Source organism: Poecile atricapillus, chromosome 1, assembly GCF_030490865.1.
Source record: "Poecile atricapillus isolate bPoeAtr1 chromosome 1, bPoeAtr1.hap1, whole genome shotgun sequence".
Classification (NCBI taxonomy): domain Eukaryota; kingdom Metazoa; phylum Chordata; class Aves; order Passeriformes; family Paridae; genus Poecile; species Poecile atricapillus.
The window spans coordinates 146,018,387-146,046,233 of NC_081249.1; the positions used below are offsets into that span (position 1 = coordinate 146,018,387).

Below are 27,847 nucleotides of genomic sequence, written 5' to 3' on the forward strand. Positions count from 1 at the left end.
ATAAGGGGCTGGAACGGACCTCTCAGTGACACTTTTAGCACGCATGCAGAGCCATGTGTGTTGGTGCACTTCAGAAATAGTGACTGACCTCTCAGGTGAAAAATGCACCAGCTTTGCTGAGATGTGGAGAGGTTGTGGCACTACCATGGGGGTGAAGAAGAGTTTAGAAACTCTCATAAGTGATTCCCTGTCACCTGCTGCCCCACTGGGGATAGTCCTCCTGTATGACTGCTGGGATGTGTGACTTGGGCACACATCCCAGCAGTCAGGCAATCTTTCCAGAGACCTGCTCTGGGCAATAAACAGCGTGAGCACCCCAGCTCAGTGTGCTGCTCTCTCTCTTGCTATGGCAGGACATGCAAGTTTGTTGGCAGTCCCTGAGGTGAACAATGGTGTTTTTCAAAACTCTTTTGTGTAGGCAAGACAATTAATATTTTAGCACAAATCAGGGCAAACTACCAGGAGATGGTAGATCCTGCATGCCTCTGAGACTTCAAATCAAGAACACACAGATTCTTAGGTGTATTTTAATTAAACACAATCTTATTTAGTCACAAGAATGTCTGACTGAAAAAGGCTTGTGTTATAAAGGAAGTCAGGCTGGATGATGTAATTGTTCTTCCTGGCCTTATTATGAAAACAGATGTTTACTGTGGGAGAGGATGTATTTAAATACAAGTGTGTCTGCATAATGGCCTTAAAGTACTTTAGCTAAACATATGCACATGATCCTTCTACTTTTAACTCCTTTTGGATAACCTAAAAAAGGTCAGTTAGAGAAAATCGTCTTTACTGATGCAGTGAATTGCACATTACCTCCTTCATGCCCACAATGCCATCTACTTTGTGTTGGCCACCTTGGGCTGTTCCAGAGATCGAGCAATTCAGACTGTATTGTGTGAAACCGTGGCTTGCCTCTGGCTCTTCTTCCATCACGTTTGTGTGCTGTGCTGCCCAGTTTTCTGTCCATGGTGGGAAGACTGGCTGGGGAGGGCAGCACCTGCTGGGGCAGACGCAGAAATCAGAGGGATGGAGAAATGACCACAGAACGGGGGCATCCAAGGGGTACCACTGGGGAAGTGAACTCGTGTTACCATCACAGGGCCTCCCCCATAGCTTGGAAAAGGCAATACTTTTAAGAAACATGAGATGGGTCCTGATCTGCCCCCAAACTGTGCTTCCATAACTGTGTTGTTGCATCAAGTTTACAGGGCACAGAGTTTACATTCTGTAAACATACCTCAGACCAGTTCTTGAGCTAGCAAAGCCACCATTGTGTTCTTTTGAAGCAAATGTTACTCTAAATAACTTTGAAATAATGATTTTTTATCTCTTTTTAAAAGGAGCTTAGTCATTTCTGCCCCAAAGGAAGATTCTCCTGCACCATGCAGTGTTATGGGGCTATAGCATTTTCTTTACACCTACAGCATGTGTTTTGACAGGGGTCACCTGGGAGGTGAGGAGTGGATGGGGGTAGAAAGGAATATTAATTAACCTTGTCACTGCTAGAGGGATAGTGTGCATTACAGGCAAGAAAATTCCAGGTAGAGCTGGGCATGATTTTTCTGTGTGGAATGAATTTATTTTCAAAAAATCTGCTTTTGAGAGAACCATAATTATTCATATACTGAAGTCTAATCTGGCAAATTATTTAATACAAAAACTAAGGGGGAACAGGCGAAAGAGTTGAAAATTACTGTTTCAATCTTTTTCAAAAGAATCACTTCAATATTTGAATTTTAAAGTTAATGTAATTTATATTGGGAAAAATCTGGCACCAGTCTGAGAGGAAAGTAAACGTAAATTTTACGGAGGACATTATTAAAAAATAGATTATCTTTTCAATCTTGTTATGGGAAGCTGTGGGATGATCCCGAGGAGGTCACCTGATATTTTAACAGTTGATCAGTTCTATAATTTTGAGAAAATAAGTTCTATGGAGGGGAGCAGGCAGACAGGTCAGGAAAGCCCCCTTCTCTAACTGGTCTGGGTTCATTATGATCTTAGCATCTCCCACTTTTGGATGACAGGAGGAAGGGAACCTGCAGCTGAGCAGGGTGACCACGGCTGCCAGGCAGGAGCAGGGGGTGCTGCCCCAGCCCCCCCAAATAGGAGGTGTCTGCAGAAGGAGCCCCCAGCCAAATTGGCAGGAATGGTCACGGACTGAGGGCCAAACCCAGAGCTCAGTTCTGGATGCTGACCACATGGGGGACAGCCTGTCCTGCAGAGCTGTGGGTTGTGCCCAGCTGCCCATCACAGGGGCACTCAGAGCTGCCCCGAGCCAGTCTGGGAGTGGGACATTCCCCACACCCTGCCTATGTGCAGCTATAAAGCACGGGGCTTATTTCCACTTACAAGGATTGTGGCACTGCTGTGGGCAGGTACTCAAATCTGTGCCTCGCTTCAGGAGAAAAGGCAGGATGGCAATTCTTAGCTGCCTTTGCAAAACACTTGGAGCCTACAAACAGTGTTTGAGCCCTAAGTGCTGCTATTCACCACGGTGCTGCAGACCCAAGGCTGTGGCAGAGCAAGAAGAGCCAGCTCTTCTGAGCTGTTCCTTACACCATTTATTTCTGCTAGCCACAGGCCCACAACACTGCCTGGGAGCAGGTGACAAGGCAGGAGTTGGATGTGAAAGATCCAAAACCCTGCAGAAGGAACAAAAGAGCTTAGTTGCTGTGGCTGTGCTTCTCTGGTAAAAGAGGGCAGGAGTTGTGACTGGCAGGCAGCCAAATCCATCTTCAGTGGTGATATAATTACTAGCAATGACCTCCATCCCCAGCAGTAGTTGAATGGCTTTTCAGGACAGGCAGCAAACCTCGTCTGGTTTACATAAGATAAACTCAGGTGTGTTGGAAGGGCAGGGAGAGGAGGGGGGTGTCTATGGTTTGAAGGGGGCTGATTTACAAGTGCAGCTGCCCAGCCCGCTCCCCATCATGCTCCCCTGGCTTTGCAGGCTCAGGCAATGTCCCCATTCTACCAGTGCTGATGCCATCGTCCAGGGCCAAAGCATCATGTCCCCATTCCTGGGGTGCAGTTTTGCAGACAGTGCTGGCACTGGCCCAGCTCTGTCTCTGGTGGTGCTGGCTGGGGCACAAGGTCTCACTGCACTGCAGACAAGGCGAGAGTGACTGACGCTCCCGGGCAGTGTCCTTGGCCCTTGGGGTCAGTGGCTATCTTGAAAGAACCAGGCTGCAGGTTGTGCAAGCACAATTTTGCTGTCCTGATGGCCAAGCCTTAGCACAGGCTAGAGGAGAGGTGCATCACTCTTCTGTTGCTCCAGCTGCATCCCTGGGGTGTTTGGAAATACCACCCCCCCACACGCCACCATTGTGCATTGAGACACTTAACTGGGGGGGAAAGGGGGAATGTAAAGAACAGCAGGTACCTCTAGGGAACAGGAGGGGTTTTAGGCTCTACCCTTTTATTGTATACCAGTGAGAATGCCAGGCAATTAGCAGCTGGGGAATCGAGCCAACAGTTTATTAATATTTTTTGTGTATTTCTGCCATGTTGGGTGAAAATGTAAAGTGTTATTACATTAGCACATTTAGAATATATGTTGTTACTGCTGTTTTGAAATGAGACAACTACTATTTTCAGATCAGCTTACTGCCCTTTGTGTGCATGAAGTTAAAAATAAAACACTTCATACCTGAAACTGCTGATTTTTCAAATATTGATATTTTCTTTCAGACTCCTGTCAGTCTAGTCATCCATCTGATTCAGTTCATTGTAACAAACTATAGGTTTCACCTCCACAGTGACTCAGGAAATATTTCATCTCTTCCCACTTTCAGAAGCTAGGGAGAGAGAAGGGCAGGTTTTATTCTTTGCATTTGGAAAGACTGATAAAGGATGACACACTCATTTCATGTTCATCTCCTTTCTGTGCCTTGACTGATTGAATTGGCTGGCTGGGAGAGCGTTCCTTTCTGTAGCAGCCTGAAGGGTCTTTGCTGCCATGGCACACCTCTCTATGAGAAAGCACAGTCCAGCATTTTGTCCACTCGGATAGGACTCCTGCTATTGCCATATATGATTTTGAAACTGCTAAGTCTCATCAGGGACCCTTGTGCCTACAAGATAAGGACTTCCATTTCTCAAGATCTTCTGCCTGGAAGGCCAAAGCCCCTGCTGCCCATGAGTTCTGGTGAAGCACAGATCTGTTTCCAGCCTCAACATGTGCTTCTGCTGGACACAGGACCTCATTTGGATGTTCACAATGTACTCCCACTGCAGAATTTGTGAGCAACAGTGAAAAAATAAGTATCTGCTGAAAACCAAAGGAGAAGACATGAATCTTATACCTTACTTACTCTTCCTTTATAGCTCTTCCGGAGTGCAACACTAGAGATGTGCCCCTGCATCCTTTTGGGAAGGCTGTGCATGAGGAATTTCCAAGTGTCATCTCCTTTGAGCTTCATTACAAAATATCTTTCCTTGTTCATTCTCACTTTTTTCTTTTCTTACAGTATTTCAGAGACAGTGTGTACTAAAACTGATTTGAAAGGTTTAGAACAATTCAGAAATAGACAGGTCCAAACCAAACCATCAGCTTCTGTCTCTCCCTTAGAAATGTTCAACAAACCTTTGATCATTGCAAAGAATCAAGCTTGTGTGCTTATTTAATCTCAAGGCCATACAGTAGTTAATAAAGACTTTTTAGTCATAAAATGTTCTTTAAAAAAAGTGAGAGAGATTTCCTCTTTACCTTGATGGCTTGCCATTTCTTCTGCTGCAGAAGAGATCAGCTGTCTTCCTGTTTACTTAGACTTTCTTCCAGAACTGCAGCCTGGGTCAGAAGTGATGGGTATAGGCCTGGAAATAATTTATTTCATTGAATTGCAGGTGTAAAGAGAAACTCAAGAGTATTTAAGTAAGTTGGTATCTGTGTGACTCAATCAGATCTTATAAGAACCAGAAGCTTCTGTACATGCTAATTTATTGGTTCACTTGCTCTTCATCTTTCATTTCAGGTTGAATTTGCCATTGATATACACTTTTTTTTCTTTTTTCCACTAGAAGTGGTTGAAAGAAACCCATCAACAATTAAAATTGGGGGTGAGGAAGATTGAGTTACAATCTTTGCTGTTGATACTTTATTTGATTTGGGACAACATTGTCCCCATTATTCTGAAGGAAAATAGAAGACAAATCTATGACATCATAGCACTTCTCCCAAATAAAAGCTATTTGTCATCACCTTGTAATTTCACTTTTAAAATGCTGAAGTAATGATCTCTGAATAGTGGCACTGGCACAGCCTTACTGTGTGATGCTGTGGTATTGATTTTTAATTAGGAGACTTTAAGTTATTTATACATACATGCATACATATATATATATATATATATATTTGTGTATCATCCTAATGTTATTTACTGTAAACATTGCTCACTGATCAGGAATAAATCTGGAATTCTATAGTAGGTATTACAGAAGAAGGAGGAAAGAGAAAATCCTACTTGTTTTGGAAAGGTGTATCAACATTCTAACAAATTTAGAGCATGACTTACCAACACATGAAAGAGAACCAATGCTATAAAAAGTGGGTCTGATTTCCAACTGCTCTTAGTCAACATTCATCTACTGACTTTGTGGTTGGCCTGATATCCTTAAAGATGCCAAGTCATGGACTTTAGTCTTTATGAAAAGGTGTATGGCTGCTTAATAGTTAAGCACACCAAACACATTCAAGAAAACAGTTATTTCTATCTCTGGCTATAAGTCTGGTCTGTTTGTGCCCTGTTCTGGCTCAGCCTGGCTCCAGTGATGCCATGTCACAAGCTCCAAAGGAAAGTGAGAAATCTCAGCAAAAGATAATGATGGAACAGTCAGCAACCAGGGCAAATGTCTCTCTGACTTTGGGGAGTTTGAGCTTGTTTCATCAGTTTTCAGTATACTGCCCTCTGATTCTCTGTAAACAACTCCTCACTGCTACATCAGGAAACAGTGCACAGCAGCACATTATTTTCCTCACCTGTATGAGACCTCACTTCAGTCAGCTCCATCCTCCCCTCTCTTATTCATTTCTAATCTGTTCTAGTATTTTTGATCTCTCTGTCTCTTCACATGGAAATCTTTTCCAGCCCCTATGCTTTTTAGCAACTCTCCCTGGAGTCAGTCCTCTTCAGCATCATTTGCTCTGAGACAGCCACCCAGGATACACCACAGGTGTTTAAAGCTTTATTTCCAAGCTTTACTTCTCTCCCAACGGTATGTCTTTCCTTTTTAGCCATCCTGTGGGTAGGCCCATGGTCACCTCTGGGATATTTTTCCGTTGTGATTACAGCTCATCCCAAAGGAACCTGTGTTAGAGCCAAGCGAAGCCTTGCAGCCTTGCTGCTGGCACACACACCCTCCTTTCCCCAGTGCTCCAGCTGGGGATGTGGTCAGGCTGCCGGTGCATGAGATCACATCCAGCAGGGCTACTCCCTGGAAGCCAAAGTGTTGCTTAGTAACCCACTCATGGAAGTACCAGAAGCATTTTTCAATCTGTCACATTGGCAAAGAACACTGGCTTCTTGATTTAGAGGCATTCGGCTGTGCGTGGCAGGGCCATGCTCCATTATCTTGCATCCAGCACTATCTGCAAACATGGAAACGAACCTCCCATTTAATGGAGGGGCTGGGAGAAGATGGGGGTGTGAGGCACAGAAAATATTTTTCTAGAATTGTACATGAAGCTTGTAGCTGGTTCTTTTGGCATCTAATCCTCATCTTAACTCCCTTCCCATGGGAGATATTCCCTGCTTATGAAATGCACTCCAGGGTCCTATAGCAATTGGCCAAACAGGACCCTGCAGCACCTTCATCTATTATGAGACATTACTGCAATAAAACTTCGTGTATCATACAGAAACTGGATGAGGTATTGCAATATTTATGCTGTAAGCCTCAGTGTCATGGACAATTGCTACAGAATAATGTATGTCTTTTCTTAATGCAGTGGAGTCATAGCAGTTTCAGCAGAGCACACTGAACACAGATCATCTGTGATTGCATGGTTTCCTCAGTTATTTTCAAATTATTCTGTTACAGAGACTTAAATGAAAAATATCCACTCATTTACAAATAGACCGTAAAGGCTCTTAGGTTACTCCCCCTTTTAAGAATAATTCAGTCTGAGTGCAAAACATCCAAGAACTGGGTTCTGACTTCAGAAGCTTTCTCCTTTATCTGGCACTGGTTTATGATTAAAAATGGCTTAAAAAATAACTTGAAGGCTTTTATTTTAGGTACCTTATTGATTCTGCTATCACATCTCCTCATTTTGGAAATGGAAAGGTATTTTAAAACAATGTCTAGCTTTGAGCTCTGGGGACCAGCTGGACTCCTTCCATCCTACTTCTTCTTATCAAAAACAGTAGAACAATAGAGTGTGTCCAGCCATGGCCTCACCCATTGCTGTGGCTTGCCTCCTGTTGACAGATTGTGTCCTGGAAGCCTTCTGCAAAAAATGGAAGGGCTTTTATATAGGTCATGGAAGGTCCAGGGTGGTCTGAAGATGAGGTTGTTACACAAATGTACCTAAGGGCTCTTTTGGTCTTTGGAGTGTCATTTACCTGGGATGATGCTCAATGTTGCAGTGATGAAATCAGCAAGTTTCATCACATTTTTTTGTGTAAAGCCTTGTCAGTGCAAGGCTGGTGACATGCACAATAGTTTTTTTCTAAAACTTGGCTCAGCATAGAGATGAAAAAACATTGCACAATATCAGAAGCTCCTGACATGATTTCTGAGAACTTTTTGAAGAGCTGAGTACCTTCCTGTGCTCTTTTTAAGTCTAATAAATAAATTTGGCAATGGGACAAAGAGTCCTTCAAATTTATTGTATGTAGTTGTATTTTTATTACACATAGTTTAAGAAATACAGAAATTTATCAAAGGTGCTCCTAATGACTGGCCAGCATAAGAGCATTTGATGACCTGCTGTGGATCCCAGAGTGTCTACATCACAGAAATATTCAGAATGGACTGGTTTCTTCAGGGGGCAGGGAGCATTCTTGGCAGGGAAGCAAAGGCTGTGAAGGCCTGATCGACATTTCAGCTCTTAGAACTGGCTGTGCCAGCTCAGAACTGATGGAAAACTTGCCATTGGGATGCTTTGCTCTGTGGAAAAAGGATAAAGAGAAGCATGAAGTGTGCAATATGTTATTGTTTTAAAAGAATCAGGGTATCTGTTTCTAATCTTCTAAAACATTAACCTTGAAGTTTGTTCATAATGAAATAGTCTAGCCTTACCAGCTAGGCATTGAAGCAAAAGACTTGATGTTATAAAGACAGTGGGCTAGGGAAGAGCAGGTGTACCAGGTAACCTCTAGGCAATACTGAGAAAGCACATTCACTCCCTGCATTCACAGGGGAGGACACCTCTTTCTTTGCACTTGCTGCACATTCTGCATCTTAAAATTTGAGGTGAGAACCATTTTAGGGCAACTTAGTTAGCTACAAAGCAGGAGATGTTCCACTAGCATTAATTCTTGTTGTTTAGGTTTTGGGGTTTCTATCTGCTTGTATACTCAGAGCCTTCCTTTCAACATTTGAGGATGCTCTAGATTACTTCTGTCTCACCTAACTGGGATCTTGTGGGTTGGGAAAAACAAATTGTGGATTGGAAGCTGCCCCACTTCCTGGCTGTACATACCCCTATCTATACAACATGTGTGTGTATGTTGAGTGATTGCATTGTAGTGGCTTTTGTAATGCAATAACTGTGGTGTCAAGAAAATGTGGTTGGAGAAAACTATACTCACAAATTAACATGAACAGAAAATCAAAGTCACTGAAAAGGCAATACAGCTGAAGAATTCTTACTGTGAGCCACCACCATGTTTTTCACAATATGCCAACTTCTGGATCTAAATAATATTTTATCCTCTTTGCAGCAGAACTGAACTTCCATTTTGTGTCTTAGTCTGAACTGGAGACATTGGAGCCCAGTCTTTTCATAATGTGCAGATGAATTGAAATGCTAACCTTGTCATGGGTTCACCAGCTTCCGTCTTCCTACCAAAATAATCCAATGCCACTTGGTGAATAGCCTGGAGGAGTTTTGGGTGCTGCTGATTGAAGCATGACATTGAAATGTTGGTCTGCAGGGCCATGAGGTTTTGTATTGATGCTTGTAAGAAAAACACAGCAGTCTCAGATGAGCCCAAATATCCTATTAATCACATGGCAGGTACAGAGACAAGTCAAAAAACTGAGTGAGGGAAAAAAAATAAGGGTTCCTGCCTGAAGAAAACCCCACATACCATCTCATTTCAGAGGAAAAACCTTTCTGTGACCAATCCTGGGTGACAGGTAGGTGGGCTCAAAGGCTGGAAAGACCCATCTCTGTGGTGTGTTTGTCACTGTGTCTTTGGTTATGTACATGTACCAGAGCAGGAGAAAATGCCTGTCTTTCTTTCAAATTCCTTTTCAGCTATGTACACTGCCTCCAGGTTGCCTGTTGCTATACCCTGTGAGGCCTCACTGGAGCTCACACAATCTTACTTGGTATTTGTTTACTTTTGGCAGCCGCAGACTAAGGTTACAGGTTTGGGAACCAGTACATAATTGTAAGGACAGCTTCCTGTGTTACTTTTCCCCCCTCTTCCTCTTTTGTAAAGTGTGAACCTTTCTTTGGAACTCTGAAGTGACTGTATTGTTACAATGTTTGTATGTAGAGATTTGTTTTAACATGGCTTGTGTGGAGGACCTTTGCTCTTCTTATCTCACATTCAGTTTTGTTAAGTGCTTGATAGCTTTGCCAGCCTTCTGTGGGGGAGGTGATGAGGTGGCTTCAAAACTTGGCTTTTTTTAAGGGAAATTTGCCCAGCTTTACCCAGAGCAGTATGAGAATCTGGGGTGCTTCTGACTGTTCTTCAGTCATCCTGATCTGATTGCTTCTTGGAGAAAGAGATCAGCCTTCAAACCCTGAGCAAAAAAATGTATTGTTTAATGAGCTAAGCCGGCACTGACCCATCAGAAGGCCCATCAGTTTGTCACGCACGGAAACCTGCATGGTGTTTCACCCCACCAGGAGGTGTCTGTTGAGCACAGAGTGAATCGTGGCAACTCACACTGCTCTGCGGCTGCCAACGGAGCCACCGCAGCTTGCACCAGCCAAGGATCGGCCCTTCCGTGTTTTGGTGGTTAGGAAACCTGTAAGCAAAATCCTACAGAGGTTTGAGAGGAGAGGAAAATGGGTGTTGGAAGCCTCTCAACTTCGTAGGATTTCTTTGGTATTCATACACATTTGCAAGAATGTATTCCAAGCATCTTGTACTGTTATTAGTAACTTGTACTGTAGTTTGTTAGCAGTGTTGACTACCTACATAGCTAATTCTGTTGCAACTTAGAAAACGTGTAAACAACTGCAGAAAACAGGAGTTTAGAACTTGTATGTACTGGTTTTTTTATATTAAAGCACTTCAATTAAAAGTTCAAGGAAAAACGCTTCTGTAGCCTTTTTATCTGTTTGGATAACAGATGTGTGGAAAGAGATGGAAGTGCCCTCTTCCCAAGATCTTCCCTGTTTGCTTTGGTACTAACCAAAAGAGATGGTCAAAATTTTGGGAAGAACTTTGTGTGTTAAAGTTTATTCAGCAAACAGAAGGTGCCAGCAACCTAGTCCAGAAGCCATTATAATCTTACGGAGTCCCTGTGACCAACGTTGAAGCATCTGAGGGATGGCCTGAGCCATCACCAAGTGCTGATTCACATGGATGTGAGAATCTGCAAAGGAGGTTTTAAATGGGGAGCAGTCAATGAATGAGTCCACATGTAGTATATTAGATTTATTTTTTTTTATTTCAAAGTTCCTCAGAGGTCACTGGAAGCCTGTTCATGTGAAAGTGAAGAAAAAGTATCCCCAGCCCAGGGTTATTTCAGGGATACTGGAGAGTGGTGGGTTTGGGTACCGGGGGAGTTGTTTTGGGAAACAGCAGCACACACAGGCAACAAATGGTCCTCACCACACATCCCAGAAATTGTTTCTTTCTCCTCCCTGCCCCCTGGCCCCCCTCAATGTGCATATCCAAATACTTCCCTGGATCACATCACTGTGGAATCAGCGTGCATAAACAGACATCTCTAAAGCAGCTTGTGATTTGGTGATCTCAGCCCAGCTCTTAGTAGCCAGATGCCCACAATATGAAAACAACCATCAAAACTGTCTCTTTTGCTGGCACTGTTTAATCAAAGGGACAATGGGGGAGAATGGCAGTCCTATTTCTACAAAGAGCCCTTCAATGTCAAATTTGCCATACAGTAGAGTAGCATTCACCTCTGTGGCACAGACCACAGCCACTCTGGAGGGGAACAAAAGCTCTCAGACAGCACGCAATTAATCCGGCATCTATTAAACCAAGCACGGGTAATTTTGAAGGAACGTAACAGATTTCTGCTTTAAATTATTCTAAGCACTATTTTTTTTTAACTCTACACAGTATGCACAGCTCAAAGTACAAACCAGAAGGCCCTGTTTCTGGCAGCTGTTATCTTTCTGGTAGCTGTTTTACATCCCTGGCATCTCATAATCCTGAGACAAAAATCAAGTAAAACACAGCAGAGGAACAGCATTAAAATGCCTCTGCTTTTCCTGCTGCCCAAAGCCATGTTCAGGTGCTCAATGCCAGAGCAAACAATTAATTCCATGACCAAGGGAACTAATGAAATCTGGCTTCCTATGGATTTATGACAAGACGTTACCTTGGTGCCAGAGACTTGAGGAGTTAGTCTTTCTGCCAATATCTTGAATCCAGATGAGGATTTTATCAGCACTAGTCTCTGGAATGGCATAATGAACTTTGAAGTGGATACATTAAAATAAAAATAATAAAAAAACACCAAGCTGTATTACACAACAAACAGTGAGAGATGAAATTTACTGTCACAGATCAAAACAAATATACCTTGTCTGCTAAGTCCCTAAAAATGGGACTGCTGATTGTTTTATTTCTGTAATGTCTGTCCTCACTTTTCCAGTGCAATGCTATTGAATAACAGTGTGATTGCCAGTAGAGTGATTGCAATAAAAGACACAAAGTATTTGTAATAGTACAACAATAGATGTAAATAAACAATATGTTTTCACAGGGGAGGAAAATTACCCAAAGATCTAAGATGGACATGTATTTTTAAATCTTTTCAAAAGTGATTTGGAAAAGAAGAGGAAAAGTGAGGCAAGAAGTTTACTAAGAATGAAAAACTCTTCTGGGCAGTCAAAACAAGAGTAGACTGTGAAGAGCTGCAGAAGTTTTTCATGATAATGAGGAACTGGGTTGTAAAATGACAGATGAAATCTACTGCCGATAAATGCACAGTAATGCTTCTGGGGAGAAAAAAAAACCACCCTAATTATACATGCATAATGAGGGGCTCTAAATCAGCCATCACTGCACAGGAAAATGATCTCAGCATCGTTGCTAATTCTGAGAAAATGACAGGTCAAGGCTGAGCAGGTGTCAAAAAAGCAAGTAAAATGTTAGGAATAACTAGGAAGGGAGAAAAAAATAAAAGACAAACCAGAAAACATCATTAAGTCTCTGCATAAATCTGTGGTGCGGTCCTGTGCTGGGCAGCTTCTCCATGCTCCCACCCTCCCATTCCCACAGCCCAGAACACATCCAAAGAGCCAGAAGAGGCACAGGGGAGAGCCAGAAAGTACTGGCACTATGGCACAGCTGCTGTGCAAGGAGAGAACAAGTGTGCTGGGACTCAGTGGCTGTCAAGAGAGACAGGAGAGGAGAGACAGGTTTGCAGGTTTGCCAGGAACCAGCCACTGCAGAGAACAAGCTGGCCTTCCAGCCCCAGCTGTACTGAAACATCGGGCTCCCTGCAGCTGAGTAGGCACAGCCCAGCTGTGGGGGACCTTGGTCCTCATATTTTTGGCCCCCAAGTTCCTTTAGAGGTCATTATTAGGAAGGTTATCTCCACATCCAATCCCATACTTTGGTTCTCAAACCAAACCATACTTTGGTTCTCATACTTACTTTAATAGTTTATCCCTGGTCGTGGATTTATTTTCCTACCCCTTTAGTATCTGTCTATAGGGGGAGAAAATCTATTTGACACTTCAATTATAGTTCCTGGAGCAAGTTAAGCTGTGCCTGCTTATTTCCCTCACTAAAGTTGATAATCAAACAGCTTGTGGTTGAAGTATTTGTGATTTTTCACAAAAGCCATATGAAACAGTAAATCCAAATTCAGCAAATCACAGTTAAACTCCAGGTGGGTGCAAACCTAGCATCACACCAGAAGAGGGTGAACCTCCCATCCACTTCTGTGGGACTAGGATTTCATTTCTAAGTGTAGGAGCTTCCTTAGAAGATACAACAGGGTTTGCAAAGACTGAAGGTGGCTCTTCATCACAGCAGAAATTGATTTAGTGACTTTTTATGATGTGCTCCTTCAATACCCTAGTTCATCTATCTGTTCTGATACCACAATAGCTCACTGTTGCACAGCCTCTGCTTTAGTGACTTGTTTACATGCCCATCTTATTCTTGGGAAATAAGAATCCATAGGAACTGAAAGAGCCTCCTTCCCAAGGCTGTCTGGCTGTGCTGAATGGAAGAAATACCCATCAGTCTCGAAGAGATGCTACAGAGAGCAAAGGTACCTCCCCGGCAGCCTGACCTTGGCAAGGAGACGGGAGACTCACCATTTGTGACAGGCAGCAGTTCCCTTTAATAAATATTTCATGGCAGAGAACGGCAGACTTGGGGAGAAAATGGAGGGCAGGGTTCAGCCTGTGACGCAAGGTGATGTGACCAGACCTTGTCTAGCAGGGCTGGAGGCCACCTAATTGGCATTCCCACGCCATGCTTACGGAGAGCATTCTGTAGTCCTCTGGGAACACAAAAATAATTAAAAGGCCCCTCAGCATGCAGTGTTGCTAATGGGCTATTGCCTGCCATGTGATGTTTTTGTGCTCAATTAGAGCTGAGCAACACAGACTGCTCAAAATTCCCATCTCTCTCCGAGAGACACCTGGGTGGACCAAGCCTCCTTTTCTGCTGCACCATGGCCCTTGTGCATTGCCCTGCAGCATTTGTGATGAGGAGCTGAAGGCTGGGGCGGCAGCTGAGCTCTGTGCAGCAGAGCACACAGTGCTGTATTTATGGTGCTGCACACGGAGCTCTGGCACTGGGGGCAGAGCACACGGAGCCGGTCGGTTCAGAGCACTCGTCCTCGTGCACCCGGGCACCTCCGCGGTGACCTGGAGCTGCAGGATGACTGCGCATATGGCACAAAGCAAAGGCCCTGGATCTCTTCCAGGCGAGGCCTCGCTCACACATTGCATATCTGTGTGGACTTCTGGCTTCTCCTTGCACAGTGCAAGGCTCAGTCGGTGCCAGCCACAGCTGCCTGGCAAAGAATTCCTTCAATATTCTCTGCTTTTTCTCTGTGCAGATCCTGTATGGGAATGATGCTGAGAGACCTATCAACACCTTTTGTGCTTTCTCAGGAGGGATTTGGCCACCTGAAGGCAATTTCTCTCTGCAATCTCAGAGTGCCTTCTGTCCAGGCACCTGTTTTATTTATCAGCCCTGCTGTGGAGGCTGCCTTGCCAGGTCTCTGTGCCTAACGCTGTCTCTGATGCTCTCACAAGCCTTGGTTCACTTTGCAAGCCATCCGTGCAAACCATTGCTGCCTCGTTTGGGCCAAAACAACAATTCGTCTCCAAGGTATGGTTGTTTGAGTATTCATGGGCTAAACTTTAGGTAATTAGCATTGTTAATGTTCTCTGTGTGATATTACAGCTGTGGGCCTCATTAAAATATTCTCCTGGGAGAAGTCAGGTGAAGAGTCAGGTGTCAGCTTTGCTTCATGTGGAAAAGCCTGCCTGTTATTCTGAGAGAATTATTTGTTTAAACACTGGATTTACACATGATGGTGTATTTAAATCCCCAGTGCTTCTGACAGCCGGAGAGCTGGGCTGAGCTGCTGAGCAGCACTGGCTTGGAACTCAGCAGCAAGAATCTCCATTTCTTCTGCCTAAGAAAGGCTCAGCCTTGTGGGCTCCTGCCCAGGACACAGGCAGCAGGCAGGAGTCTGCAGCTTGGTCCCCTCAGAGCCAACTGCCCCACCGTAAGGCCCTGTCAGATCCTGCCACTGCCTGGCCAGCCCCAGCCGCTTCCCTGAGCAGCTGGAGCCTGAGGAGCTCTTTTAAAACAAAGGACAGTGACCAAAGGCCACAGAGGAGCTCAAACTGATCTGAACCAATGGCATTTCAGGTGATGAGAAGATAAACAAAGAAACAGCTTCTGCTTCTCAGCCAGGGGATGGCATGGCTCAGGGCCATTTTTCCACGGCACTACCAGGTGCAGTGGTGGTCATCCCATCCTGTCTCTGTATTTATACAAGGACTGGGAGACTTGAGCATGTTGCCACCCCTGGCAGTGAGGGAGTTGTGTCCCAGTAAGGGACTGGGAGAGTCCATACAGCTCAGACATGGGGCACAACACATCTGTGCTCTGCAGGAGGCTCTGCATTTGCTCTGTGACCTTCTTGAGTTCTTTTCCCTAGGCCTGACAGCAGCTGCTTGGGAAATTATTTATGAACAGGAGCTGAGCTTCTCCAGCTGAAGGAGGTGGCTGTGGACAGATGTCAGTGCAACAAATGGGCACACACCAGCTGTTTACAGGCACTGAGCAGCAGCAGAGATGCCCACTGACAGAGAAAGAGATGTAGAGAGATGTGTGCTGGCTCTAGACCTGGCCTGCTGAAGCTGCACAGAATGTAAAGTATAAATGGTGGTGTTATTGTTATTTTTGGGTTTTTTGTTTTTTTGGTTTTTTTTTAATGTTTCACCCAGGATCCCTCTGGTATCACTTACTGGGTTGACCTTGGAAGCACAGAGAATTTTTCTTGTGCCAGGGGAGAACAGCCATCCCTATTCCTAGGCTGAGTGCTCAGTCCAGGCAAAGCCTTGTGTTTTGAGGTGCCACACGACTGTCATATGGCTGCCATCTGAAACCACTAGCTTCAGCCTGTAGGTATGTTTCTGCAAGAACAGATTTTGTTGTGATTTCCCATGGGGGGCTTGGCAGGCTGCTCAGATGGGTAATGACCATTTGAAAGTCTCCCCCTTCCTTTCCACTTCAGCTACTTAAATGTCCTAATTTCTCATGGATCTTTCTGCATGTGGGAGTGGTAGGTAGGTGGCTGGAAGAGCAGAGAGGTGGAGAGATGCAATAGAGGTATCATGTTCCTGGTGTGAAGAGAAGCTGAGGGCTGGGTGGGAATGAAGGATGGCAATGGGTGAGTAGTAGGAAACCTCACAGGATGGAAAGCAGGAGCAAAGAGACTGCAGGATGAAGATGGGAATGGAAGATTACCTGACTGCAGGGAGAGGATTTGTACAGCAGGATGCTGCTTTGTGTGGATTATGCAAATCAGCTGTGTGTGCTGTGCAGTGTTTCCTTGGGTTTGCTGTTTTGGTAGAGGATGGCTGCCTGCTCTCCTGGCTGCTGCTGCTGCTGCAGCTCCTGTCATGATGGGAGCCCCAGGCCAGGAGCACAGGAGGGTAAATGGAATTGCCTTGGTCAGCTTTTCTGGGAAACACCTCAGCTGGTTCATACTTGAGGACTTCCACTGAGTCTACTATGCTGCTTCACACCTGCCAAAAATCTGAGCCATCAAATTTTGTGCTGAGGGAAGGGTTTCATTCTTCTTTCATTAGTAAAATTATCAGCAAAATTACCTGTTATACCATGTCCTACTTGCCCTTTTAGGAGCATTTCACCAGAACTAGCTAAATCCAGTCAACATCCCTGTTGTTCTGAACTTTCTCAGAGATGGGAGGAGCCTGGGGCAGAGGAATCACAGAGTGTAAAACTCAGGAGCATCCACTTTTTCTTGGGCCTGTCCTTATATCCCTAGTCCAATCTTGTCCTAACCTTCAGTGTGCAAGAGCTGTGCACAGCGCTCTCTGCCTTTGTGCAGAGAGCACAAATGGCTCTTGGAAAAATCCAACTCCTTCTGTAGCCAGGCCATGCAGCCAAGTCAAACTGCGAAATTTGGGTCTACATTCTGTCTGTCAGGGTATTCAGAGTAGAGCTTAATTTTGCCTCATGAGTTAGAGGCAAATAATAGAACTGAGAGGTGGCAGGGCTTGCTGCAGAGCCTGAGCCATACCTTCACACACCTGGAGCAGAAGCCATGGACAGAAATTCCTTGTAAGAATGGGAATCACGTAAGAAAAGCAATTTTGTCTCAGGAGAATTCAGAGTGAGATTTTATACATTGGTAGAGGCCAGAACAGTGCGATATCAACTACTAACATCTTTACTAATAACACTAACTTTGGAGAATCGCTGGGCACAGGGATTTTATCTAATTTAAATACAGCTCTCCTGTGCTTCCTTTGCTGCAAACTTGTGCAGATGAAAGAAGAATAACTATCTCACAGACAAGCAGTTCCACGTACTGGAGATTAGCAGAGACACCAGTGAGGAGCGGGGCTCCTGCCGGGTGCTGACATTCCCGCAGTGCTGAGCAGAGCCTGCATTCAAATTATTCTGAGGAAAGCTAACTCTTCTGCAGGGGCAGCACAAGGAATGCATCAGAGACTGGGCAAAGGGGTGCCTCACGACTCACTGAGCACAGGAGTGTCTGCTCTTTATCTGCCTGATAGACTGATGTGTGACTCCTTCCTTCCTGCTGCACATGTGTGTTTCCGTGTGCATCTGTGTATCTGTTTCAGGACTGGCATGTTCATCTGATGATACATATTTAAATAGTGTAAATAATTGACATGCAATAAGGAAATGCGCTTTATCAAATGAAGCGAGACCAGGCGAGGCCCAGCATCAATTCATATTCATACGCTGTGCATTTCCTCCCTGTTTAATCTGTGTTTTAAAGGAACCTGTCCCTACTGGGAATTCCACTGCCAGCCCTTGCCGGCCTCATTTTGTGCCTACTATGCCTTCAAAACTAATCCATCCTCAAAGCCAGAGGCTCATGTCAGCTTGAGAGTGAGCATTTAGTTTCTGCTCACTTTTTTGTGGGACCAATTTCCTATCATTTAAAAAAACCCCACATTTAAGCTAATAAAGAGGAAGGGCAGAGGGGGGAGTAGAGAAACAGCAATCTGACTCTGCATCCATCCATCCATCCATCCATCCATCCATCCATCCATCCATCCATCCACCTGCCACAGTTAAACCCAGTATTTTACTATGAAAACAGCTATCTCCTCATCCTCTCTCTACCATATTGACATTACAACTCTCTGTAAGACTCACAAAGTCAATTTCTCCTGGATTTAAGTTCAGTGCCCCTGCACTTCTTTCATCTGTGTTTAAAAGTTTCTTCTCCCCTCTGCTTATTTTGTAATAGCAGCATAAACTTTTGAATGATGAAAGAGGACTTGAATTTATAGTGACTGGTGATCCTGATGGCAAGTGCCAGGTGAACAGTACAAATCTTCCCTAAATCCAACTTGCATTTGATCCAGGCATGTGTGTACCCTTTCCACTCTCTGTGCCTCCAAATGTTCTTTCTTTGGTCTTGGGAATGCATGGAGCAGCACTTTCATTAATTGTGTGCTGAAGCCTGCAAACAAATTAGCATCTGCGCACAAAGGTGCTCCCCTGGCCACCCTGTCTGCACTGCTACACTTAATTGGTGTGAGCGTGGCAAGGGAGAAGCCAGCAGGCAGGCACTGCATTTAGCTCCCCTCTTTCTTCCCCTCTCACTCCAAGATTCCTCTACATTATTTTTGATTCAGAGTCTCCAGGCATTTTGTTTAATTTATGCTGCAACTTTCTTATTGTGTCTGGAAATGCATTTGCAAAGAAAAAATCCATGCAAAGGATCTTTAGGAGAGGGCGAGAGAAGCTGCCAATGGTGATTATGCAGTGAGACAATCAGCGTGAAGTGGCTAGTGCCTCTGAACAAAGAAGTTATCGGTAAAAAATGGCAGCTTTGATCAATTTGTGTTTTCACTTGCCTCTTGAACAGCTGTAACCCTTTAACTTCAAGTCCAGTCATCAGACTCAGTCTGGTCTTCCCTGAAAAGGACTATGTGGAAAAACCTTTCCTCCCCTCCACCTCCCCATTTGAGGCATTTAGGATTAGCACGGTGTCATAAAGTTCCTTTACCTTTAAGAAAGTTAAAGTTGCTGGGGTCTCCTGGGAGTCTTTTCTCTTGACCAATTATCGGTCATTGCTGAGAATTGACAGCAGTTTTAGCCATTGAAAAGTAGAATCAACTTGTGAACCCCACCTTAAAGTGTACACCCAGAAGTCTGTAGTTGTTCTTTGTTTCTTGGCTGTAAAGGGTGGCGGAGCTCCAAGCCTCCCGTTCTCTGCCCAGGCCATGCGGCCTGGGTGGGGAGCCGGGCTGGGCCTGCCGTTCTCCCGGCCGGGAGATGGGGGCCGGCGGGGGCTTGCCCCGGGCTGAGCCGGGCCAGGCCGGTTCCTGGCTTAGCTGCAGGTTTTGCTGTAATAGAATTTACCAGAAAACTGCCGAGTAAAGAAGAAAAGCTCTGGACCTGCGGCAGGCTGAGACAGCAACTACACTGCAGAGCAGCCATGAAGAATCTTCTATCGAAGACAGCTTCAGCTGCTGCTCCGGCAGAGATCACAGAACCATCTACAAAAGCCTGGGCAAGATTTTAACTCTTTCTTATCCAGATGAAACTTGCAGATTAATCTTTTCATCCAGAGAGAGAAAAGGAAAGTAATCAACATGAAAAGAGACTTTATAAACTACTAGTGGCAAGAAAGAAAAGAGACTTCAAGAAAGGTAGAGAATTAAGGAGATGCTTTAATTAAGCTGAAATATCTTTCTGTTAAAACTATGGAAATGGACAATGAAGTCTTGAGAAAAACCCCTTTAATTCATAATAGAGTATGGAGAGGAATAAGGTGTTCAAAGTGTAAATTTGAGTAATAAGTGAAGTAATTGTGGTATAGTGAAGTGCTGAGAAATTTGAAGCCTTGAGAGGCAATGAGAAAAACTGTTTCTTAGTGAAGCTCACAGAAGCAGATGAAGAATACTTTTTTACCTTTGACTAACTTATCCTTAAAAATGCTATCTTCAAACTCATGACCCATAACACATTTTCAGAGTGATGTGGAATGGGAGGGGTGGGCTTTAATAACAGTAGCTCTGAGCAGCTGATATCAGAGAAACGAGAAACTATAACAAAAATAGTTTTCTTGTGACAAACTCCATAAATTAACAGAAAGGAACTTCTGTTTCTCTACAGAAACTGAGGAAAAGACTATAGAAAGAATTAGAACTGTTTAAACCATCAAAATTATACAGTTTTTGTCTCTGTTGTCATGTAAACAAAAGAATAGTGAGCAGCGAGAAATGAAAAGGTTTTTTCTAAAAGTTTATTCTGGTGTTCTTATTCTTGTAGTTTGTCAATAAACTCTTCTTTATTCCTTTTAAGTTTTATGCCTGGTTTGCTCTTATTTTAATCCATATCTCACAGCAAGAAATAAATAATTCCTTTTTTCCCCTTTTTGTTAATTACTGGTTTAAACCACGACACACGGCATCTCCAAGCTTATGCCTCGTGTTTCTTCACCTCTTTCTGAGCCTGAGCTTTTGTCTTTGGCCTGTAACTGCTTTCCTGTGCTTTGTTCTGCTCTCACTCACATACAGACCATGGAGAACCTGCACATCTTCGGTGTTTTTAAGGGAGTGTTGATGAAGGCACAGCTGTCCAGGGAATACACCCCAAGGAAATTGTCTGGAGCAAGATCTGAGCTCTTCAACACAATGAGGGGAAGCAGTTCTGTGCCCTTTGCCTTGGGTATTGGCAAAGCTGCAATCCAGAGGGAGAGCTTCTGCTGCCTGCATGGAAATGTGTCCCCTTCCTCAGCAACAGCCTTTAGGGCTTGTGTTTCCTGTGGAGATGAGGGAAGAGAAGTCTGCAGCCATCCCTCAGCCAGGGTGTCCCCCAGCATGGCCCCTAGCTGGAAATCCTGCCACAGCAGGGGAACTTGGCATCCCACCTCTTGCAGGGGTGCAGCTGGCAGTGGCACAGCACCATCCTTTCCCAGCGGCGCTGCTTTTACTGAGTCAATGTCCCAGTAGCACATGGTGAGCCTTAGGGCTGCAGGAGAAAGGAGAAATTAGCATGCATGTTCCTGTGTCTCTTGGGCCCACAGCACCCAGGTCTCATAACTTTCCCTTTCTCTGTGCTGTCCTATTGCTTCTATTGTTTCTCAACAGCTCTCAGTATGTTGATTTAATGTCTTCTGCCTTCCTGGGGCAGAAATAACACCTGTCCTTTCCTCTCATCTGGAAAACAACGCTGTACAGCTGTGGAGAGTCCTTGAGAGAGCATTACTGGCATTACTGGCAGCTCTGACCCACAACCATCTCTTACTTAACTGCTCCAGACAAGAGATTGAATTCCCCAATCCTACAAACTGTAATGAAAAGATGAATGGGAGATCAGGATTGTTTTCTGGGCATGGCAGAGCTGTGGTGCTCTCTGCAGAGGCACAGGTTCAGCTCCCCTTCAGTACTCCCACTCAAGTATGTTGATGACCACCAGAAGAGTTGTTTTTGGTACTGTCAGAACAGCGCCAGTTGCTCGTTCAGCCATGTGTGAATAAGCAGGACCTCCTCCAGGCACAAAATCCCTGGGAGGTGCAAGACTTTGGCCCCTCCATGCTGCCGGCTTTTCTGGTGCTGTACACATGCAAAGCAGGGAACACTGCCCAGGCACTCAGTGGAGAAAGAGACTGAGGGATACTGTGGTGTGCCTCAAGAGTGGCACAGGAACAGCAGGTTCAGTTTGTGCTGAATGCACAAACACGTGACTGTCCCAAGGCCACACAGTGTAACAGAGGAGTCATTCAACACAAAGCTTTGGCTCACTTGAAATGCAGGACTTGCTCGAAAACACTGTCCCCAAGGTCACTGAAAGATATTGCTGGACTCAACAGCTCAACTCCTCCTGTTGAGCTGTTCAGAAGGTAGCAGCAAGCTCATTTGAAATGTGGCCCGAGGCTTGCTGAGAAGCCAAGCTCTGGGCTGAGCAATCTGCTCTGCCCAACACCCCGGGCCAGTGCTGACTGCAGCCTGCCTCCACCTGAGCGGACTTGCTTGTAAGGCAGCTCCAGGCTCCCTGAAAACCCAGGCCCCATGTAAAACATTCATCGGTTCCAGAGAGCCTGCAGCTGAGCCCAAGCTTAGCTTTGTGTCTTGCACAAAGTAAAAAGCCAAGAGTTTTTTCCTTGGTTCCACCACACCTCCTGGTCTCATATTTGCCTCTACTGTACACTGCCACTGCTGTTTGTTTACTCCTAGGAATGAGTCATACTGGCAGTGGCATCTTGTCCTGATGTTCCTGGACCCACCAAAGATTTCAGTAGTTTTTTGCTGAGGTGGTCCCAACTCCTCTGGTTTGCATTAGCTTCCCCTTCCCTCTCCCATTTCTGGGCAGCTTGAGCCATGATTCTGTGTTGGTACTTGGCTGGGGAACCCAATGTAGGAGCTGGAAGTTGGCTGTTTCTGGGTTGGAAATTTTGTGAGTGTAGAAGGCTAGAAAGCCAGGGCTCTGGCTCAGACAAGAGCCACCCTGGTTCCCTGCAAGAACCTCTTCCTTATCCCTGCCATTTAGGTTTCTCCCTGCTTGAGGAGGCGAGTGAGTTATGATCTTGAGGAAGTGGTATGGGCATAGAGCCAGGGGAGACCAAGAGCAAGCAGACAAATGATGGGAGCTCTCAAAAGAGTAGGTCAAGGACAAGAGGACAGAGAAAAGAGGGAGGAAAATTCAGACATAGTCTTCTGCTGCAGTTTCTGAGGAAGACAACTTAATTCCCAGCAATTAAAAGGTTAATTCCTTTAACAACACCTCTGCCTCTTTCCCAAACTCTATCTCAGAAATAATCAAAGTATTTAATTAATATTGCACTAGTCCAAATAAGTACAATCATCTTCCAGGAGTATTTACATGTCAGGCTATAATTAGCAGCCTCCGTGGCACCAGCCCACATGAGGTGACAGGTCACAGTTTCCATTACATGCTGCATTTTTCCATATCATTGCTCATTCCTGAGTGACTATGAAATGAGTTAACCAAACTCAGCAGTGATGGATTGAGTGAGCCATGGTGGCAACCAGAAGAGGAGCAGACGATTTTCCTTGTCAGGAACTTGCTGACAATAATCAATACTTTAGTTAAGTGATAAAATCCTTTATTTTTTTTTTAAAGTAGTCTGAGAAGAGGAATTTGAAGATTTCTCTATTTCCTAGTGATGATGAACCATTTCTACCTTGACTGAACTTCCTTCTCCTACTTAGGAGGGAAGTCCTTTGTCCATCCTACTGGATGATGTCTCTTGTTCCAACAGAGGCAGAAGGGTGAAAGAGTGGCTGCACTTAAAAAACCAAAATTGTTCTTGAATACCTTCTACTCCTAGACCTTGCTGTTAGCCACTCAAACATGACAGGACACATAAGGAGGCACAACAAAGCTTCAGACCAGAAGTGAACTTGTCTGTGGAGAAAAGTTATTGGGTTATGATGAGAGCTGCAGGAGGCTGAGTCCTGGAGCACTGGCTTCCACCACTGCATTTGCTGAGATTTTCCTATTTTTACTGTAATTTTACCCAAAAAAATCTATTAATGAAGGATCAAAACAAATAAATGCATAAAACTAGAAAAAATATTAATGACTAAGTTCCAAATTTTTCTCTTACAAAAATATAAACATTGTTATTTCCTCACACGTGTGTTGCCTATTTGCAAGAGCAACTGGATGGGAAAAGACCCAGTGAAGTGGGCACCAACACTAAGGAGTCTTCCAGTCTCCCTGGGTGTTTTTTGAATTTCTTCCTGGAGCTTCATCCCTACATAATGTACAAGGGTTTTTCAGAAATGGTTGCTTCTGGTTTGGTATCATGTCAGCTCCTCATTTAGCTGGCTTTCTGCTTGGATGTGGAACTTCAAAGATGTTTTTTGCGTCTCACTGACCCACTCAGAGGTCCCATGCTCCATTTTGGGTAGGAATGTGAATGCAGTATGTTTGAGGGAGAGGAGGGAAAGGGAGGATGAAGCACTTAGGGCACATGCAGATTTCAAGCTGATGCCCTGCCTGGCTGCTGTGAGGCAGCAGGAACATTAATGCTGACTCCCACCTATGAGCTGTCTTACAGCTGCAGCTGGACCAAGAGTGAACAAGTAAAAGTTCCTCCTCAGGCAAGAAGAAGCCAGTGGAAAACTAGAGGGATAAGGAAATATAAATCAGGTGTTTTTGCAGTCAAGTTTCCTGATGAAACTCTTGTCTGGGCCTCTGATGCCTCACACATGGCTGCTGCTCTGCTGGTCCCCTGTGCTGGCAGCAGTGGACTGCCCTTCATGCCTCGGAGCATGCAGGGCTCAATTATGCGCTTACATGTCTTCCTCAAAATTGGCACCATCTGGACCGCCACCTGAATGTCTTTTTTTTTTCCTGCACAGCTTCTCACATGATTTGCCAGCTTGTGTTTGTGATTTGGAGGGGGGGATGTGTGTGAAAGGTTGTGAGATCTGGCACAGGTTCTTTGCATAAGCAGTGCCACTAGACAGAACTTTCATTTAGGATTTAATTGATCTCTGCACCTCCTTGGAAACCTGTGACACTTACTCAGAGGAGCTCCCTAAAACTGTGTCAACCTCCAACAGGGCAAAATTTATTCTTCTAAAAGAATAAGCACATTAATCACCCTAAGGATAACCTCAGAAATAATAAGCAGCTTCTTGTTTGAAATGCTTCCACAAGGAAGAGAAAGCATACCAGGACAGAACTTGGAAAAGTCAGTCTCTGTTGAATGGTTCAAGGTAGCATAGGAAGCCAAACAGCATCTACAGATCAGTTCTCACAACCTCCTCCAGGATGTTCAGGTGAAACAAGAATTGCTTCATTGCCTACAGCAGAGTTGAAACTCTGATTATGCGGAAGTGTCCACAATCACAATTTTAGGAGTTTGCTGTATTCCAGGACACAGACTCCTATACCAAATTATGACTTCATAAATCTGACTAATCCAGGCTGTCGGTCTGTTGCTCCAGAGTACATTCTTGTACCAACGCTGCCTCTGCCTCAGCCAGTTTCTGTATGCACAGGAAAGAATGCCACTATTCATAGAGGCTGTACTCAGGTGATGAACACACTGTTCAGCTGTACAGCACCCAATCCTGACCTCTTTCTGGGGTGAACAATAACAAGTACATTGGTTCACAGGGTGTGAAATTATTTGCATACACTGGTAAAAAAAACTAATGAAATCTTAAAAATATGGATGTTTTAATAATATTAAATATATTAATTCTTATAGGGAAAGTTGGAAAGTTCAGTGCCTGCTGCCTTCACAGAGGCCATGAAGTAATGAGTTGGTTGCATTGCAACCAAAACACCACTAACTTCTAGGTAAAACCTCTTTGAAATCATGTTGCCTGACAGTGTCTTTCAATCAAATAAGGGTTTTCAATGTTTTAGCATATGCAGACACACAGTCCTTGCCACTACATGTGCCATCACTAGTGAGCTAACCCGAGAGTCACACCTTCTGCCTTCCTGGCATCAAAGGCAGTGCAGCTGGCATCATTGTGGAAGCCCTGCAAATGCACAGGTGTTTTCTAGATACCTGTGAGTGCTGATCCTCAAGGACAAGGAGGGCTATATATTGCTTCACCAATGAAGCTCAAGGAAAACCAGGAGCCACGGAGAGTGGCACTATCTCCAGGTGGAGACTAGTCATGTGAAAACTGAGTGACACCTTCACTGGTATGGAAAGGAGGATTTGCCATTTTAGTTCTGCCTAATGGTCAATACACTAAAAAACAGGAGAAGCCAGGGCTGGCTCCCCCTCTAGGAATAAGAAAGCAGATGCCTTCTGGGGAGGGCTCATGAAAGAGCCTATAGAGGCTATGTGCACACTCTATAGAAACATTTCTGTTCCCATTTGCACTGCAACTTGCAATTGCAGCAAGTCCTTCAATACACCCAGGGTAAGGGAAACTTCCAGAAGAAATGCTGCCTCCACTACTAAGGAAATTATACACCATTCTTTGTTTACCATTAATTGACAGCAGTCTGCTTATATACTTTCAGTCACTCTGGGTATACTGTTCCTCTCATTTTTCCAGTTGCATCCTCCACATTTACAAGTAAGTTAGCTCCACTATCCAACAGCCAGGTAGTCTTTCTGATGGCCTTCTGGTGGAGTCTTTGTAAAAGCTCTCCTAATTTACAACAAGCATATATATTTTAGAGATCAAGACAAAAAAATATCTATTCCTAACTACAGGGAGGAGAAAGGCATATGGTCTTCTACAGGGGGAGCTTAGGTTCACAGCTACACCACAGGTAAGTAGGGTAGGGCTGTAGGACTACTAACAAAAGGATTTGCCATGTCCTTTTGGGAACCAAGCAGGTCTAGGTCAGCCAGAAAAAGCTCTGCCAGAGAGGGGCCATGGGTCTCAGCCTTTTATTTGAACCTTAACTTGATCACAATGACAAGAGCTCAGCTGCTGGTTCAGCACAACACTAATTAAAACTGTATCTTACATCCCTTTAATGCCTGGTCTAACAAATGGGAGCAAGAATTGATCGGATAGCCAATGTCAGTTAGTTTTGGCTGTTCCATTAAAATAGGAGCAGTACGTGCACATTGCTATGAAATAGCTCATAGTCAGACACACAAACAGATTAGCACACATGTGGAATTACCTCCAAAGAAACTTAAGGAAAACATGCTTTTGCTCATGATGCTGAGAGAAGAGGACCTTTTCCTTCTTAAGTGCCTATTGAGTAATGGATGGATGGATGGATGGATGGATGGATGGATGGATAGATGGAATAAGACAAGAGAAATTACTGAAATCCCTGATATTTTACTTGTTTTTAACAGACTGATTTATTTTATTTTTTTAATAATGAACCACCTATTCCATGAAGTCCAGGGGGCCAGCTCTTTTCCACCTAAAAATTGAGTCTTGGAGTGGTGCCAGCTCTCAAAGAAATGAAGCGCTAGCCAGTGGCAAGAAAATGCAGTTTGATTTATTTTAAACCTTTAAAGTGAGTGGTAGGCCTGTACATTAAACCCAGCAGCCTTTTAATTATGGATTGGCTATTTCTGGTAGCCTTAAGATACAATCATCTATCCGAATGAAAAAACAGCTGGGTGGCAAGGCTGAAATACAGGCTTGCTGATTTTTCCCAAACAAGGAGACTAAACAACTTTCATGGAAGTTTTAGCTGCATAAATACTGTAGGCACCTACCCTGCAGCTGGATACAGGCCCGTGTATCACCTACATCTGGAGCACAGAGCACAGAGACTGACACTGACTGAAGTTTTTCAGCAAATGCATAAACAATGATTTAGGCTGGACTGTGTTCACACCTCATTTCTTTCCAGAAATATTTTGAATTAGAACTTGACTTAGAAGTGTTTCTGGAAGGTAGAATTAAAACAAGTATCAGAGAAAGATAGAGCAAACCCCACTGTAACAATTGTATCCATATTCTTGGGTGGCAGAGACAATACCAGGTGACCTCAATGTGCAAGAAAAACCAAACATAGTTCCTTGCACTTCAACTATCCAATTCAGTAGCAAACTCTGTGCATGAGCTGCAGATTAACAATTTCCCTAGGAATAACTCTCTGGCAAGTAAATATTTGGCAATTATATTAAAATAGTGAATAAATCTTGGAGATACTGCAATCTACTTGTGGGTAATTTGTTAACAACAGAAGAAATAGAGTTCGTCAAAAACATCTTTGCCCAGGAATGACAGGCTCATAGGCTAACAGAAATTAATTTTCCATCTCTAATATTGGGCACTACTTCTGTGTGGTATCACAGACCCTGACAGTTCTTTGGCATGTGA

General features: G+C 44.2%; 1 protein-coding gene across 1 annotated transcript in view; it reads left to right on the forward strand.

Annotated features, from left to right (window-relative positions):
* The window catches only part of DPF3 (double PHD fingers 3), a 186,463-nt gene that overhangs the window by 157,733 nt on the left and 883 nt on the right, over positions 1-27,847 (forward strand). The window lies entirely within an intron of this gene.